The 15834-nt window shown below is 32.5% G+C and overlaps 2 protein-coding genes across 2 annotated transcripts in view; one reads left to right on the top strand and one right to left on the bottom strand.

The window, feature by feature from the left end:
* LOC105455522 (beta-glucuronidase) overlaps positions 1 to 15834 on the bottom strand; it is a 38415-nt gene that overhangs the window by 17605 nt on the left and 4976 nt on the right. The gene's annotated exons all lie outside the window — the stretch shown is intronic.
* LOC105455525 (stromelysin-3-like) overlaps positions 8150 to 15834 on the top strand; it is a 223223-nt gene continuing 215538 nt past the window's right edge. Inside the window, exon 1 of the mRNA XM_011698911.1 lies at positions 8150 to 8605. The gene's annotated coding sequence lies outside the window, so the exon portion shown is untranslated. The remainder of the gene's footprint in view (positions 8606 to 15834) is intronic.

Genomic DNA, 15834 nt, shown 5'->3' with positions numbered 1-15834 from the left:
GGTCGACATCGCCGTCGTCAGTGAAGAAATCCCAAATGTCTCGCTAGATAAGATTACAAAGGATAAAAATGCAAAACGCTGTTCTTAAAAAAAAAAAAGAAAATAATAGAAGAAATATATAAAAGAATTCCAACACGTTATTAAATTACTGAGATTGCGAGGATTCTTGGATGACTTGTAGTAATCAAGATAATTCTAATGCATTAGCACTTTTACGATATTTTAATTTTGTTCGAAATATTTGCATAATGATTAAAGTTTAAATCAGTAATTTATTAGAGTTTTTTTATCGCGAAATTTTCGCCTTGTTTAACGTGCGCCTTAATATGCATCGCAGATCTTTACTTCATTTTAAGTGGGAACCGTCGTCGTTTGCAATACATTACGCGTGCGATTTACTATCGCGATTTCTCGCACGTGTCTCGCATTCTTTTCTTTCAAATTGTAATTAACGCTCTTATCGTTTGCGAATATCATTTCCCTATCTGTCTTTACAAAGCCGTCAGAATAAGAAAGTAAAAAAAGACTAAAGTAAAAAGACTATGATTAAGTGACAATCGTAATTCATCGGAATTAATTAGCTTATCACATCTCATTAGTGTTACTCGAAGAAAATCACTAATAATTAGAAGAAAAAACTTATTAACTCATAAAAAAAACTTATCACCTCAGAAATAAATGATTAAAGAATTGATTACACAATGCTTTATTACAATAAGACAAAAATATATTTAATAAGAAATAATTATAAATAAAATTCTATGTGCAACGAATTATAGCAAACACTGTTCTTTCGCGACATAAATTTGACTGCAGTAACTCTTACGTGACTTCGCGTTTTCGTATCATAATAAGAAAGAAATATATATTTAATAAAAAATAATGATAAATAAAATTCTATGTGCGACGAAGTTCTTGCAGCAAACACTGTTCTTTCGCGACGTAAATTTGACTATAGCGATTCTTACGTGACTTCGCGTTTTCGGCTCCGTTTCTCGAAGGAGGAATACCTGTCCTGAGGGACTAACTCGATGGACGATCTTGGCGATTGTGGAAAGGAGTCACTATACGGAAGGAAGATGGAAGGAAGGAAATGGCGAGTGCTCGGGTTAACGACCATCCGATAAGGCGCCAGGGAGTTCGACGGTCGATAGCGTTATGCATCGTGGCGAAGTGTACGCTCGTGCACCTGTGCGCGCATCCCTTTCGTATACGATAAAAAAAATCACATAAAAGACTAAGAATTCAATAGATAATCTGTAATGTCGATCGCAGCCTTAATATCGCCTCTTATAATTCTGCCTCGATTTATCAGTTAGGCAGGATCGATTTAAATATTCCAGATAAATCCTAATCTGTCAGATTTTTAATCGGAGTATGCAATTCGGAGAATGTAACAAATTATATGTAACTACAACACATTTGCGATCTGTATATGCAATTAACGTCAGAACTTACTGGTACTTCTATGTGCTTGTTAAAATTAACATGAAAATTCCATTTTTAGTGTTCTGGCAAAAAAATAAATTCTATATACAATATATTTTTTGTAATACTTCATAAATAGATTTTACAAAAAAAAGAAAGAACAATACACATACTAAATAAGAAGTTATGTAGTTAAATATGTAGGCAAATTTTATAGCATAGAATCGGAAATCCTGATATAATAATTAATTAAATGTTCCATAAATACAGCTATATATTTATCGCAAAATTTGTTGCTTTAAAATTCCGTGCTGTAAAGCAATTAAATACTGTATAATCGCTGTGATATCGTATATACGGCCTAATTATTAAAATATTAAAATTATTACATTATTTATTTGCTTATAGAATTATTTTAATTATTAAACATTTATTTTTAGAATTTCTTTTATTGCTTTTACATAATAATTGTTCCATTTTCAAATATGCCCCAGATAGCATGGAAAGTTTAAAAAGAATTCAATCGTATGTTATTAATTCTAAGTTCTCAGATGCAAAAAGAATTTTTTTTCTAAAAATTCTGAAGAAGAATTCTTTTTGCATCTAAAAATGAAGTCAGAATTGATGACATACGACTGAATATACGAATGAATTTTTTTTAAACTCTGTGCTAATTGGGGCATCTAATACATATATAAATATTCCTCTAAATTCTATCAAGTTCCATTTTTATGATTAAAACATTGAATAAATTATTGCTAGCATTCTAATTCATTATCTGAAGAAATCTTACTCATTTAATTTTTTATTTGCTTATAGAATTATTTTAATTATTAAACTTATTTACTTGTAAAATTCCTTTTATGCATAGCAACTGTTTCGTCTTCAAATATCACGCAACAAGAATACATATAAATATTTTTCTAAATTCTATCAAATAATTTTTATTTAATTCATTCGACGCAGGAAATCTTTTGTATTAGAATTATTATTGGAGTTCAAAAATTCGCGAAGAGTTCGAATCGCGCGTTTTGATTGGTTATGCCAATTTTTCGCCGACAAATAGGAGACTTCTTTTATCGACAGGCCCCTTGCGTTTAAATTTTCAGTGAGCGACCGGCGGCCGACCTGTGAGCATTTCGACTATCTTGATACCGATAATGTGAGCAATTTTCTAATTAAGTATTCGCTTCGTTCAGCTATGATAATCGCGACGCGCCGACACGCCATTCTCATATTACGCGTTGCATTAGTGTGTCGTTTGCGTTTCCTCAAAACCTGTAACTTTAGAATCCCCGAGAGAGTTTGCCGTACATACATATTACAACGTCGTAATGACCGTCGTTACGGTCGATTAATTTCTACAGCGAGAACGATCTTGGTCTATCATCAAATTGACAAGCGCAACCGCGATAGGAGCTCGAATACGATTCGCGAGAACCTCGTTATCTATCAAGCTCAGAGCTATCAGCTATCAGGTCATTAAATCCGAATCTCTATTTGATTGTCAATCGAAGGATTCATTATACCATTCATTCTGTATATGCGGTATTTGAATGTCGTGATTAGAAAGCGACGGGAGAAGCTCCCTCCTTTTAGTAGCCGTAACTAAAACGCGCGTTCGATAAAATCGATGCGTTGCGTCGGTAATGCCTTTACAGACACGCGCGGATATTCCAATGAATGCGGATAATTATTTAATTTTCATCGGCAAATTATTTCTAACAATATGTATATTGTGAGACTAAATCGACTGAAATGAACAATTGTTCAAATGTAAAGGAAAGTTCGTAATGTGTAGCCGCGCGCTAAAAATTAAATAGAGTATAACTGTTACTTCTGCAGTTTGGGTAAGTTAATATATTTTTTTAAACAAAATTAAGTTAAAGTTCGTAACATATAAAATTTATTTAGTTCCTATCTAAAAAAAGGTATATTAAGTCAATAACTCACATTTCTCGAAATTATTTGTTATCGTTTTTTCGTGATGCTGATTGATTATTTCACTATGCTTACTTCGTTGAGCGGCTGTCATTACATATTTTGACAGTTATTATGTATGTTGAGATTTGTTTTAGTAATATTGTAATAGCAATAAGTTAATAGTGTAATAGAAATGTATATATATTGTAAAATTAATTATTACTGCATTATTTCCTGTTTCGACGTTGATAACAATTTTTCTTTTCCTCTTGGATGACTTCAAGATTATTTCAGATAAGTTTTACTAAACACATTTTTATTATAAAACTTCTTCTTAATATATATTTTACTAAAAAAGATTGATATTATGTTGTATTTTTTCTTTTAGGTATCAGTTTTTGTTTAAATATTATAATACTGCTAACAATATCTTTTTAATTGTAATCAACAGATATGTCGAAACATGTTTTTTACAATAATTAAGAGAAAAAGGAATTAAAGGAATGAAATAGTGAACAATTATGTATGTAACATAAGAAGGTGAAGGGCCATGTACTTATGTAATATTTTATAAAAGACCAATGAATTTAATTAGACACAGCATCTGACAATTATGTATGTAACAAAAACTGATACCTGAAAGAAGAAAATAAGACGAGAAAGAAAGAAAGAAGAGTAAGCGTTTTGAAACGAAGACAATTAAATTCGTTGGTCTTTTATAAAATATTACATACATGTCGCTTCACCTTCGTGTGTTACATACGTAATTGTCAGATGCTGTGTCTAATTATTTACTGTAATAATTAGACACAGCATCTGACAATTATGTATGTAACACACAAAGGTGAAGCGACACGTATGTAATATTTTACAAAAGACTGAAGAGGGCTTGATGTAATATTTTATAAAAGACCAATGAATTTAATTAGACACAGCATCTGACAATTATGTATGTAACAAAAACTGATACCTCAAAGAAGAAAGTAAAACGAGAAAGAAAGAAAGAAAGAAGAGTAAGCGTTTTGAAATGAAGAGAATTAATTAATTCGTTGGTCTTTTATAAAATATTACATACATGTCGCTTCACCTTTGTGTGCTACATATGTAATTGTCAGATGCTGTGTCTAATTATTTGCTGTGATAATTAGATACAGCATCTGACAATTATGTATGTAACACTGAACATACGAAGATGAAGCGAAACGTATGTAATATTTTATAAAAGAACACTGAAAAGGGCTTGATGTAAAGCCGAAATAATGGTCTGGTAGCATTAATGTAATTGGCAAGTATTAAGTATTAAAGTGTCAAAGGTATTAAATCTTTGATGCAGTGTATTAAATACTACAAAAATTATTTTAAATTGACCAATAATATATTCAGGCTCCAAGAAAAATAAAATAGATAAAATTTAAAATAAATAATTGTAATGGGCCAGAAGCCAAGGTCTTCGTGCTAATCCGCGCGCGCGTTATATTCATACACTGAAAAAAGTAATCTTGCAATTATAGCGAGAATTATTTAGACACGAAAAATTAGCTAAAACGAATAAGTGATTAGTAAGCACTGCGATACCACATATGTTTTGTATTTAATCAATATAGATAACAGAGACAAAAATTATATCTGAACTATTTGTCAAATTTAGCAAGAAAGTTTCTCTATGACGTTTAATCAGTCCAGACTCCAATCATATTTGATTATCATGAGACCTATATTTTCTTGCATATATTCTTAGAATATTGCTGCTATAAATTCTACGTACGACAGAAAATTTTTTAGCAGATACAAAAAACAGCGATATAATTTAAGTGTAATATTTAGAATTCTAGCTGAAACAGCGAAACTATTTCCCTGAGTGTGTCTTGCTTTTTCTGAATACTCAGGAAAATGTTTCGCTGTTTCAGCTACAGTTTTAAATATTACACTTAAATTCAGGGCTGGGTAAAATGCTTTTCGAATTATATTTAAAATGCCAAATATAAAATACCTTAAAAAAGATATTTAAAATGCAAAATCTAAAATGAGTTTTTCGAATCCATTTTAAATGTAAATGGGTAAATAAGTATTTTAAATGCTTTTCAAATGTAAAATAGATTTCTTAGTGTATGCAATTTAATTTAATATAATCATACATTTTATTTGTTTTATTTAATAAAACATGGAATTATTTCATCCTTGTTATTCGCTAAAAGTTAAACAAGAATAAATGATGCTCGTTAAGTTCAACGTAGGGCGCGTTTAGCAGACTGATTAGTGAGCGCTCAATGATTCATCTTTGTTACGGTATTTGCAGCCACGTTCACCAGACAAAGCAGATCAGTGAGCGCTTAGTGATTCGCTAGATCTGAATGCATAAACCAATCGTAACAAAGAATCACTGAGCACTCACTGATCAGGACTGCTAAACGTGGCCATTGGTTCATTCACTCAGATCCAGCAAAAAGCTAAAGGCAAAAACCAATCATATTAAAGAATCACTAAACGCTAAACGCTCACTGATCTACTTTGTTTACTAAACGCGTCCATAGCGAAGAAATTGTGTTTTAACCAATTATGAAACTTGATTTCTTTTATGCATCAAAGACTATAATACGTTTACACGTCATTCTTAATTGGGTTTAATAACATATGTAGCTATGAAACTGGCCAATCACAGTCATTTTATTTTTCAGAGGAATAGCTATGATTAGTTAGATTAATTACTACAGATGTAATTAAACAAGATTAAGATTGCATTCACTTTGACGCTTACAGCGCTTATCATTTCATTCTTGCTGTTTTTTAAATGTTAAAGAAGGACAAATGATGCTCACAAGTGCTGTAAGCACTAAACGTAGCCTAAGAGTAACGTGTAAACGTATAAACGTAATCAATAATGCAAAGAGAAATTTGTGAACGCTTAGAAAAACCATTTACTCATTTTACAAACAGTTAAATGTATAGATATTTCTATTTCAAATGTAAAATAAAAATGGTTTTTCAAAAAACATTTAAAATAAAAAATTTAAAATGCCATTTTCATTTTAAATACATATTTGTAGATTTAAAATATAACTATTTCAAATATTATCCAGCCCTGCAGTTAAATTATATCGCTGTTTTTTGTATCTGCTAAAAAATTGTCTGTCATACGTAGAATTTATAGCAGCAATATTCTAAGAATATATACAAGAAAATATAGATCTCATAACTAAATATGATTGAAGTCTGGATTGGAGTCTGGATTGATTATAAACGTCATAGAGGAACTTTCCCATACAGCACACATATATTGAATCAATATTTCAGATACGTTGAATTATAACATTGCGAATGTTAAATCAACGTTTTAAAATATAGATTCAACGTTGAAGAGATATTGCAGAAACATCTAATGTCCGTTAAAATTGATGTTTTTAGAACATCTGTAAGACATTGCAATTCAACATTGGTCATTATTAATTTAATCCGCACAGAATAATAATATTTGTTAGATATCTATTCGATTTTTATGAAACCAAAATAAAAACCATTATAAAACGTTAAAAAAAATAATTTACGTATACAGTGTTTCCAAGGGATCAATTCCTTGTAAACTATAAAATATTCAGATCCAGCGATCACTCATCCAAGCCACGACCGGCACCAACGTTGCTTAACTTTTGTGATCGAGAATTGCAGACACTTCCTGATGACCATGATTACTTGATGTTAATATTATGAATATATATTTGTGATTGATCAGATTAATAAAATTATCAAAAAAACAAAAATATATCTTTTTGTAAATGTTAACATACAATAACATGATTGATAATCAAAATGACCAACATCGATTTCCTCGTAAAGATTTAAATATTGTTCGTAAATGAGCCTTGTTAGGAAATCAAGTTAAAATCGTGATAGTTTCTATTTACGTAAATTTGTTCATATTTAATAAAATTAACTAAATTACTTGTTTAAACTTCAAACATAGACCTAAAATTTTAGAATATAATTAAAAAATACATGATTTATTTAAATTTCATTTGTTTAAATATTTATTCTTTATTTAATAAAAATTAGATATATATATATATTATATTATTTTTTTTCAATGCAATGTTTTTTATTAATTGTTTCAAAAGATAATAATTTGTACTATATAATTTCAACGTTGCAGCAACATTAATAATCAATGTAGAAAATTCAACATAGATTCAACGTTGAAAAAACATTCCCATTACAACATATATTCAACATTGCAACGTCTCAGCATCGTTCTTTTAACGTTCTGTGCTGTATGAGTTTCTTGCTAAATTTGACAAATAGTTCAGATATAATTTCTGTCTCTGTTATCTATATTGATAAAATACAAAACATATATGGTATCGCAGTGCTTACTAATCACTTATTCGTTTTAGCTAATTTTTCGTACCTAAATAATTCTCGCTATAATTGCAAGATTATTTTTTTCAATGAAGGAATCCAAGCACGTTGAAGCCCGTCGAGTAGTCGCGCCGCAGCGACCTCTCGGAAAGGGGGCAGGAGCGGGCCAATTGTCGTCGTTGCTGTCGCGTCGCGGGGCGTCTGGTTCGCGTCTGGTGGCGCGCGGCGCGCGGGCCGTGCGCGTGAACCCCGTAGTCGGACGCCCGCGCCGTCGCGTCGGTCGCGTTCGGATCGCGGCTGCGTCGCGCGCCAAGTTCGTCGCGTTCTCCTCGGCGGACGCGCCGCGGTGAGTTCTTTCTAAACCCGCGCGCGGCCGCGACACGATTTCATCGGGAGAGAGCGATCGGCCACGCTCGATTGTTTCACGGGACTGTATATGGGTCGCGCGCGGACCGAATTTAAAGCCCCGTCGTTGTTCGAAGTTGTCGGGACCGCCATCTTCGCCGCCGTTCATTTCGCGCGTCTCGTCCCGTCTCGTCCCGCGAGCGTCGTCGTTTCGCCCGTCGGATTCACCGCATCGGAGCGCGACGGTGACGATTTAGCCTTTGTCTCGTGCAAGCGCGTCGCGACACCATTATTATGCGTTGATCTCATTTTCATCGCCACGGAATTCGGATCGCCCTGCGGCAACGATCGTCATTGCACTACCTGCACTTCCCGGCCACCAAGAGCGAATCTCACAGTAATGGGATCACGTGTACCGATCAAGAGTACCTCTCGTCGCCGATGCTCGAATGATCTGAACTCTAGCCCCCGACTGTGTTGATCGACAATGTCGCATTGCAGACAACGACAAGAATTTGATGGGACAAACGACAGCATCGCGACGAGAATGCAGCGATTGGTGAATGAGACTTATTTATATATTATAGAGATAAAGATGTGGATCTTTTTAATCAATTCAAAAAGAAACAACAGGATATTGAATAATTTATTCAATAATATATAAGACTCTTAGATTTAAACGAGTAGTAATTAGGATAGGCACTCAGAGTCAATAACGCGGTAATTAGTGCGTGGCTAATTAAATTTTTAAATACAATATTCTTTAATACTCTTATAATATTCTTTTAATATTCTTTTAATATTCTTTAATACTTAATATTCTTTAATCGATTGCTCTTAACATATGTTAACCGCGTTAATGACTCTGAGTGCCTATCCTAATTACTAATCGTTTGAATAGTTTATTTTAAGTAATTAATTTTTATGAATTTTTGTGAAATATCGATAATTTTATATATACATTATATTATATAGTTTTTTCCCGATTAATTGAGAAGCAACATTATCTTAACATAGTGTAAACAATCTAAAGTTGGAAGTTATATTTAAATAGATATATATTTTTTACAATTTTATAAATTGTAAAAAAACAATTTATTTTTTAAATTGATTATTAAAAATAAAATGTACTTACTTTTGTAAGTAAATTTTATTAAATTAAAATTAAAATAAATTTTGAACCTAACTATAAAATAGAAGAAATAAAATCAAGATTACGCTTTATTTTGTGTTAGATAAATAAAACTTTTTTTATAAAAATATGTATTTATAAATTAGTTTTTTCAATTCTATTATTTTTGTAATAAAATTAAATAAATAAATTAACGTCTTTTATAAAAAAAAATATGTACATATTTTTATAAAAGATATTTTTTTAAATGCATATTTTTTTATAAAACATGTGAATTTTTTAAAATCAATTTAAGGAGACAACAGAATATTGAATAATTTATTTTAAATAATGAATTTATATATATATATATATACATATATACATATTATGTATTAAAATTAATATGAAATTGAATACTGTCTCTCATACATATATTTTTCACTGAAAAAAAATCAAATCTCAAAAGTTGATTGAAAAATTATACGACTCATAAACGCAAATTGTGAAACGTTTTATATTTTTCTAATAAATACCTTCAATTTCAAGTGTAATTACTTCGTTTTAGACTCTGGTCAAATGTTTGTAACATTAGGATCCATTTTTCTTTTCCATTCTATAAAGTATAATTTACAGAATCGATCGCGTTTGCGACATTTATGGTCCCATAATTTTCGATTTATCGTTAAATTGCCTTTTTGAGCGATATCATATTACCCGGATTCGAGAAACAGATTGCATTTCAATAATTTTGTTCATTAAATCCAATGACGTTTCCCGCTATTGTTATGATATAACATTAACGTATCATACATATTAACATATGTGTCTGTAATTGAATAGCACGTATTACCTGTCGTAAAATATTGATGCTGCGCAAATATTATATTTCGCATTTGCCGATTTAACGATTGTATCAGTTTCATTGTAAGCTCATCAGAATGAAATTATCATTTATATTTTATAGTCTGTCTCTCCATCTATTGGACAATTTATTGTTTAATTATTTCATTTGTCTCCGTATTACCGGTATCTTAATAATATTTGCACTTTTAATTAAAGGAAATTACTTTCGATAAAATACATATAACAATAACTAGAATTGTATCGCTGATCAATATCAGACGTGTACTTTCCTTATTAATTGTTTATTCATCAGCCAGCTATTTGATACGTATAATGTGATTAACTATAAAGGTAGATCCTAGAATTTCTAGTCGTCAATTTTTCGTGTGCCGCTAAAATTCCGTGTGTCGCGTTAATTGGCAAAAAGGCGTTTGACCCTTGGCAGGAGTTCACCACCCTTCGGAACAATCAGTGGCTTCCGGCGTGTCGCGCCTGTCTGCCTGTGAATCATTTTGATACTTCTGTATCAATGTTTTTATCCGTCTGCTTTATTTAATACACTCATCAGGCAATGTTCTTTTTTCCCACTGCACTATTCGTCATTGTTCGCGATGATAGTTATTGCTCGCCTGACCTATTCGTTATCTCCTCCTCTCTTTCTTTTATCATCGAATGGCATTTTAATATTCGTTTAACGATTTGGCAATTTCACACGTTCTCATGGGATTATAACTATAATAGAGGAACTTATATATAAATCAAAAGTGCAATGTAATTGTATGCTTGCTTTACAAAGTTAAAAATTTCAAAAACATTAAATAATTCTTTTCTTTATGAGGAAAAATTATTAATGTATTGATTAAATAAATTTATTTGATATAGTAATAAAATTAATTTTAATAAAAAAATAAAACAATTAAGACTATAATAATTTAAACAATTTATATATATATTTTTAAATTATGAGTAATATTTTGTTTTAATGCCTCTCTACAAAATTAATTGTTAAGTAAATGATATTTTTTTAGAAAAAATTTTTTTTAAGGTGGATTTAAATTTAAGAAGGAGTATAAAATAAAATTAGGTTAATTTAAAATTAATTTAAGTAAAAGCAGCATTGCAGAATTAATCATGTGAAGAGCGCTTTTGAACCGCTTTATATTCTACTGAAAAAGATAGATAAAAGGGTTAAATTTAGGTTTTGCTATTCGCGAGAGTCAGTGTCGCGCCGATTGCCGTGGCACCGCACCGGTGGGGGCCTCCTCTTCCGGCGCAGCACCCACACGTCTTCGGCAGGATGAATCCGTCGCAGGGCTTATCTTGCAGCGCGCATACTTTTATCTCGCGGGAAGCGGCTGGTCGTTGGCCCACACGATGCTCGTTGCTCTAGCCGGCCATTCATCGCGCGCCGTTATACGTTGTTGATGACGGGGGCTTTAAAGGCGCCCGCTGATGATACTGCGAGCGTTTCGAGTTCGACGCGCTTTACATACATATATTAATTGGCCGATATCACCGGGCCGGTTATCAAACCGCTGCGACGACGCAACTTCACGTAATTCTCCTTCCGAATGGAGTTCATTCCGGTTCGTTCGGCCTTATCCAGGCCTAATTTGAAGTCTCGTAAATTTTACGTAAGTCCCATCCTTAGAGAGATAATTCAGCCTCATTCAGGAGATAAATTTAAAATATCAACGCTATGGTTGAATACAAATATGTCATATGACTCTTTGATTAATTAATTAGTTTTGTCACGATAGATTTTGCCATCAAATTTACCTGTAATTTAACTAATTTGTTAATTACGTGACTTGCATTGATACGTTTGTTAGACATATATGAATGATGCAAAAATGTGTATCGAAAGCTCTTTTAAAAATTAATAAACATCTATTGGAATAACATTTATAATAGTAAGGAATATAATGAAATATAATAATAAATTAATATCTAACAAAATCAGCTTATGATTGATTTTATTACAATACAGTATTATTATCACCTGTGTCATTTTCGAGTTATCTAATTAAGCGGATTTTAAAATCAATAACAGAGAATTAACATATTCCTAAAATATATAAACGCATGTAATGAATTATATATTTATATATTTATATATTTATATATTCATACATTTATAACACGCTAATAGGCATTAATAGGCATGAAAAAAACCAAGATGCCAGATTTTATCTTTTTAAATTATTGCATGAAAGATAGGTTTTTCCGATAAAAAGAAAATTAAGATCTAACCTCAAGAAATAATTTTTTAATATTTCAAATATAATTACTCTGTGTAGAAGATATTTAATCAATATATTTTCTGCGACATATACAAGTCACCATCGACCATGTTCTAATTAACATGGGAAGTAGAATTAATTTCGCCTTGTTGCTGTATCGATCGTGAATGGGAAGGGGGCAGGGGACAGGGAAAAGGACGAGGTGTCCTGCGAGTGTCGTTAAGGAGGAAGGGTCAGGTGCGTTCGGCAGCCGTCCGTTATCGAACTCGCGTACGTACTCTCTCTCCCACACGTGTGTACACTCATATACATGCATACGTGGAATACAATTACGGAAAATGTCACGTATTGTATTAAGCTTACCCCCGTTTTTCGAACGCACGCGCTGCGTGCTCTCGCATTTCCATTTATTTACATCGGAATTACTTTTTTCCCGCGGGCAAATTTTTCCCCGGCTTCCTCGACAATATATTTTCCATGCTTTAATGTGTTTGTCACATTACTCGTACCGCGACACAAACGCATTTATTTCTCTTCTGTTTTTACCGAAATAAAAATGTAGAATATTACCATATATAGCATTAGAAATAAAAAACTAATCATTCAAGAACTTGAAATTGGATAAAGTAATGAAAAAGTGCAAAAGTATGAACGATAATATAGAAATTAAAGAAAAAGTATAAGGTATAAAGAATAAAGGTATAAGAAAAGAGACAGAAAGACTAAGACGAGAATAAAAAAGAAATGTACAGGGTCCGCCACCAAAATCCGGACAAATTAAAATTTCAAGTTTCCGTCTCATTTGACTTCATCGTTAGGTCGTTGTTGACGTTTGGGCAAGTTAGATGTTTACAATAAGCGTACATAACTTCAAAATGTCGGAGCAAATAAGATTGAGTGCGGAAAGTATAATCGAGGAGTGGCAATAATCGAATAATCCTTCACGCTGGAAGTCCGTAGACCGAAATTATTCGATTCTTCGAGTACCTGAGATCGATCGTGTACGATGTTGCGACTAAACATTTGGTTTCAGAGACGTTTGAAAAAGGATTCAAGGATGTCCCCGCAATAGCTAGGACGAAGGCCTCCTCTGTTCACGTCCTAGACGTCTTCAGTGAGAAGTTACGTCATGCCGCAAATTTCTTTCAAAAACTTGAAACGTCATCCTAATTATTATGGAGATGTCTTCAGGGTTGGGAAAGTTATTTTGTAAAAGTAACTAGTTACAGTTACAGTTTTTATCTCTAAAATAGTAACTAGTTACCGTTACAAATTACCGACTCTGAAAAGTAACATGTTACAGTTACAGTTACTCAAAAAGTAACGAATCGTTATTTTTCAGTTGCTTTTAATAGAACAGAATTAGCCTTATAAAAAAAAGACTGGTTTATATTTACATATTATATAATTTTATTTAAAAAAGAAAAGTAATGCGCGTATTTAAATATGAGCATTTAAATATTTCGTATAATTACAATCAACATTACGATTAGGTGATTAAAAGTATTGCATATAGTTTTAATCCATGAGAGATACGATTTGACATATATAAAGTAATTGTAAAAGTAACTATTAAATTGGTTACTATATAGTTATTTAAAAAATCTAACTAATTGTAAGTTAAGTTACAATTATACATGGAAAGAAAGTAACGAAGTTAAGTTACAGTTATTTAAAAAAAGTAACTGTAACTATAACTTCGTTACACAAGTAACGAGTTACTTTCCAATCCTGGCTACATTCGGGTTCTTTTCAGTTTTTGAAGTCAAATATTTAACTGCAACGTCAATACACAGTCAATCTCGGGTACCCAAAGAATCGAATAATTCGGTCTGCGAACTTTCAGCGCGAGAGCTTTCGCTTATTGCCACTCTTCGGTTATACTCCGCATTCGTGCAAAAATAATAAAAGTAAGCTACAGGATTGTGATTAAAAGAAAAAATTTATGTATATGATTGTTTTCTATAATACAATTTATTAGAGTTATTATAATGTGCTTATAATCATTAAAAATAATTATTAAACAAATTAAAACGAGATAAGCAATTGGCGCTTACACAAATTTTGCTCATTTAAAAGTACATCTTAATTAATAGTTCTATTAATCTCTAATGTATATTTATGTGTATTGAAAAAGAGAGAACAAATAGAAATTTGTTGGAAAGATATGCAGACAGCGCATTTCAAAGGAACACACCTAACGGGGAAAGAATATATTTAATATAGAAAGCCGTCGTTTCTCGTGCATCTCCATTTGCATTTGCATTTTTGTCTCCACGCCAGACTTATCTTTTTCCACACGTGCGAGCTAATGAATTTTCCGGATGGCGTCATGCTGCGCGATCCTTCGCTCCGGTCGACGAACAATAGCTCGGACTCACACGGAGGGCACATAATTCCCCATTTGCATTTCCAGGGTCGTCCGTTTTAATAGAATCGAATCCTAGGTAGTCTCCCCGGGGACAGAGAAACGCTGTTTATCTTGTCAATTCAACAAATCGCTTTTACCATTTTCGAGCGCGCGCCGCGCGACACCGGAACACGCGTGCCATTCGAATACTCGTTCGCCAACGCTTATGAACACGGGCGCCCTCCATTCCGAGGACGAATGAGAACGAGTGGGTGTGCGGAAGGAGATGGAGGCGACGAAGAGCGTGGACGTGCGCTCCCGGAATTTTTAAAGTTTCTCTTTTAAAAAGTTTTTACAATTTACAACGTATATTAATTCGATTTTTATAATAACACATGTATTGTATAGTATTTCCTGTAATAATATTATTAATAACTCGTAATCTACTTTTTGAGGGAAACAATTACAAAAATTTAGTATCTTACGTTTTATAATATAGGTAACATTATTATTTACCATTAAAATAAAAAAAAGATTATATATCTCTAGAATAAAATTAAACGATAGAAAATAAAGAATTTCAAGTTGTGTAATTTATGTCATATTTAGAATGTTAGGGAATTAAATGAGTCAAATGAGACGTGTGTAAGAGGGGAACAAAATTTCAAAGGATGATCAATATTGAGATCAGGAGATAAAAGCGACGAATAAGTCTGCTTCATTACATCGCTCCCCGGATTCCGATATTTCTTCCGTCTCTCTCTCTCTTCCCTTCCCTTTTAAATTACGTAGGGGAATCCTAAAGTCGCCGTAGTCGGGCAAAATTACTTTCGCGGGGCGACTGGAATACGGAAACTTCGAACTTACGTAAGTCATACGTTCTCTTTGGCGCGCGCGCGCGCGCGCGCGGTGAGGAAAGATACGATATTCGGGAGGAAAGGGTGAAAATTCTTGAGCAAACGCCAAGATACACGACTTTTCTGCATTTACGTCCTTCTATTTGAATTCAATTTGTTTTAATGGCATTAATATTCAACCTAGATTCCGCGTCATTCACGAGAGACACATCGATATCCTTTGGAGACACATCGAAAAAAGACTATAATTCAATTTTACTACGCGGTTGGACTTCTTTTGCATAATTGTTACAATTATGCGGGATGCCCTAGATTCGCCGCTTTTCGTTTGATTTTTATTTGAATTTTATCGATGAATTTTACATTGCCTTCTAACTATTT

This window comes from Wasmannia auropunctata, unplaced genomic scaffold, assembly GCF_000956235.1.
Source record: "Wasmannia auropunctata unplaced genomic scaffold, wasmannia.A_1.0 LD335900.1, whole genome shotgun sequence".
NCBI classification, from domain to species: Eukaryota; Metazoa; Arthropoda; class Insecta; order Hymenoptera; family Formicidae; genus Wasmannia; species Wasmannia auropunctata.
The sequence above is the reverse complement of the archived record's forward strand: the minus strand, read 5'-3'. Positions and strand labels throughout refer to the sequence as shown.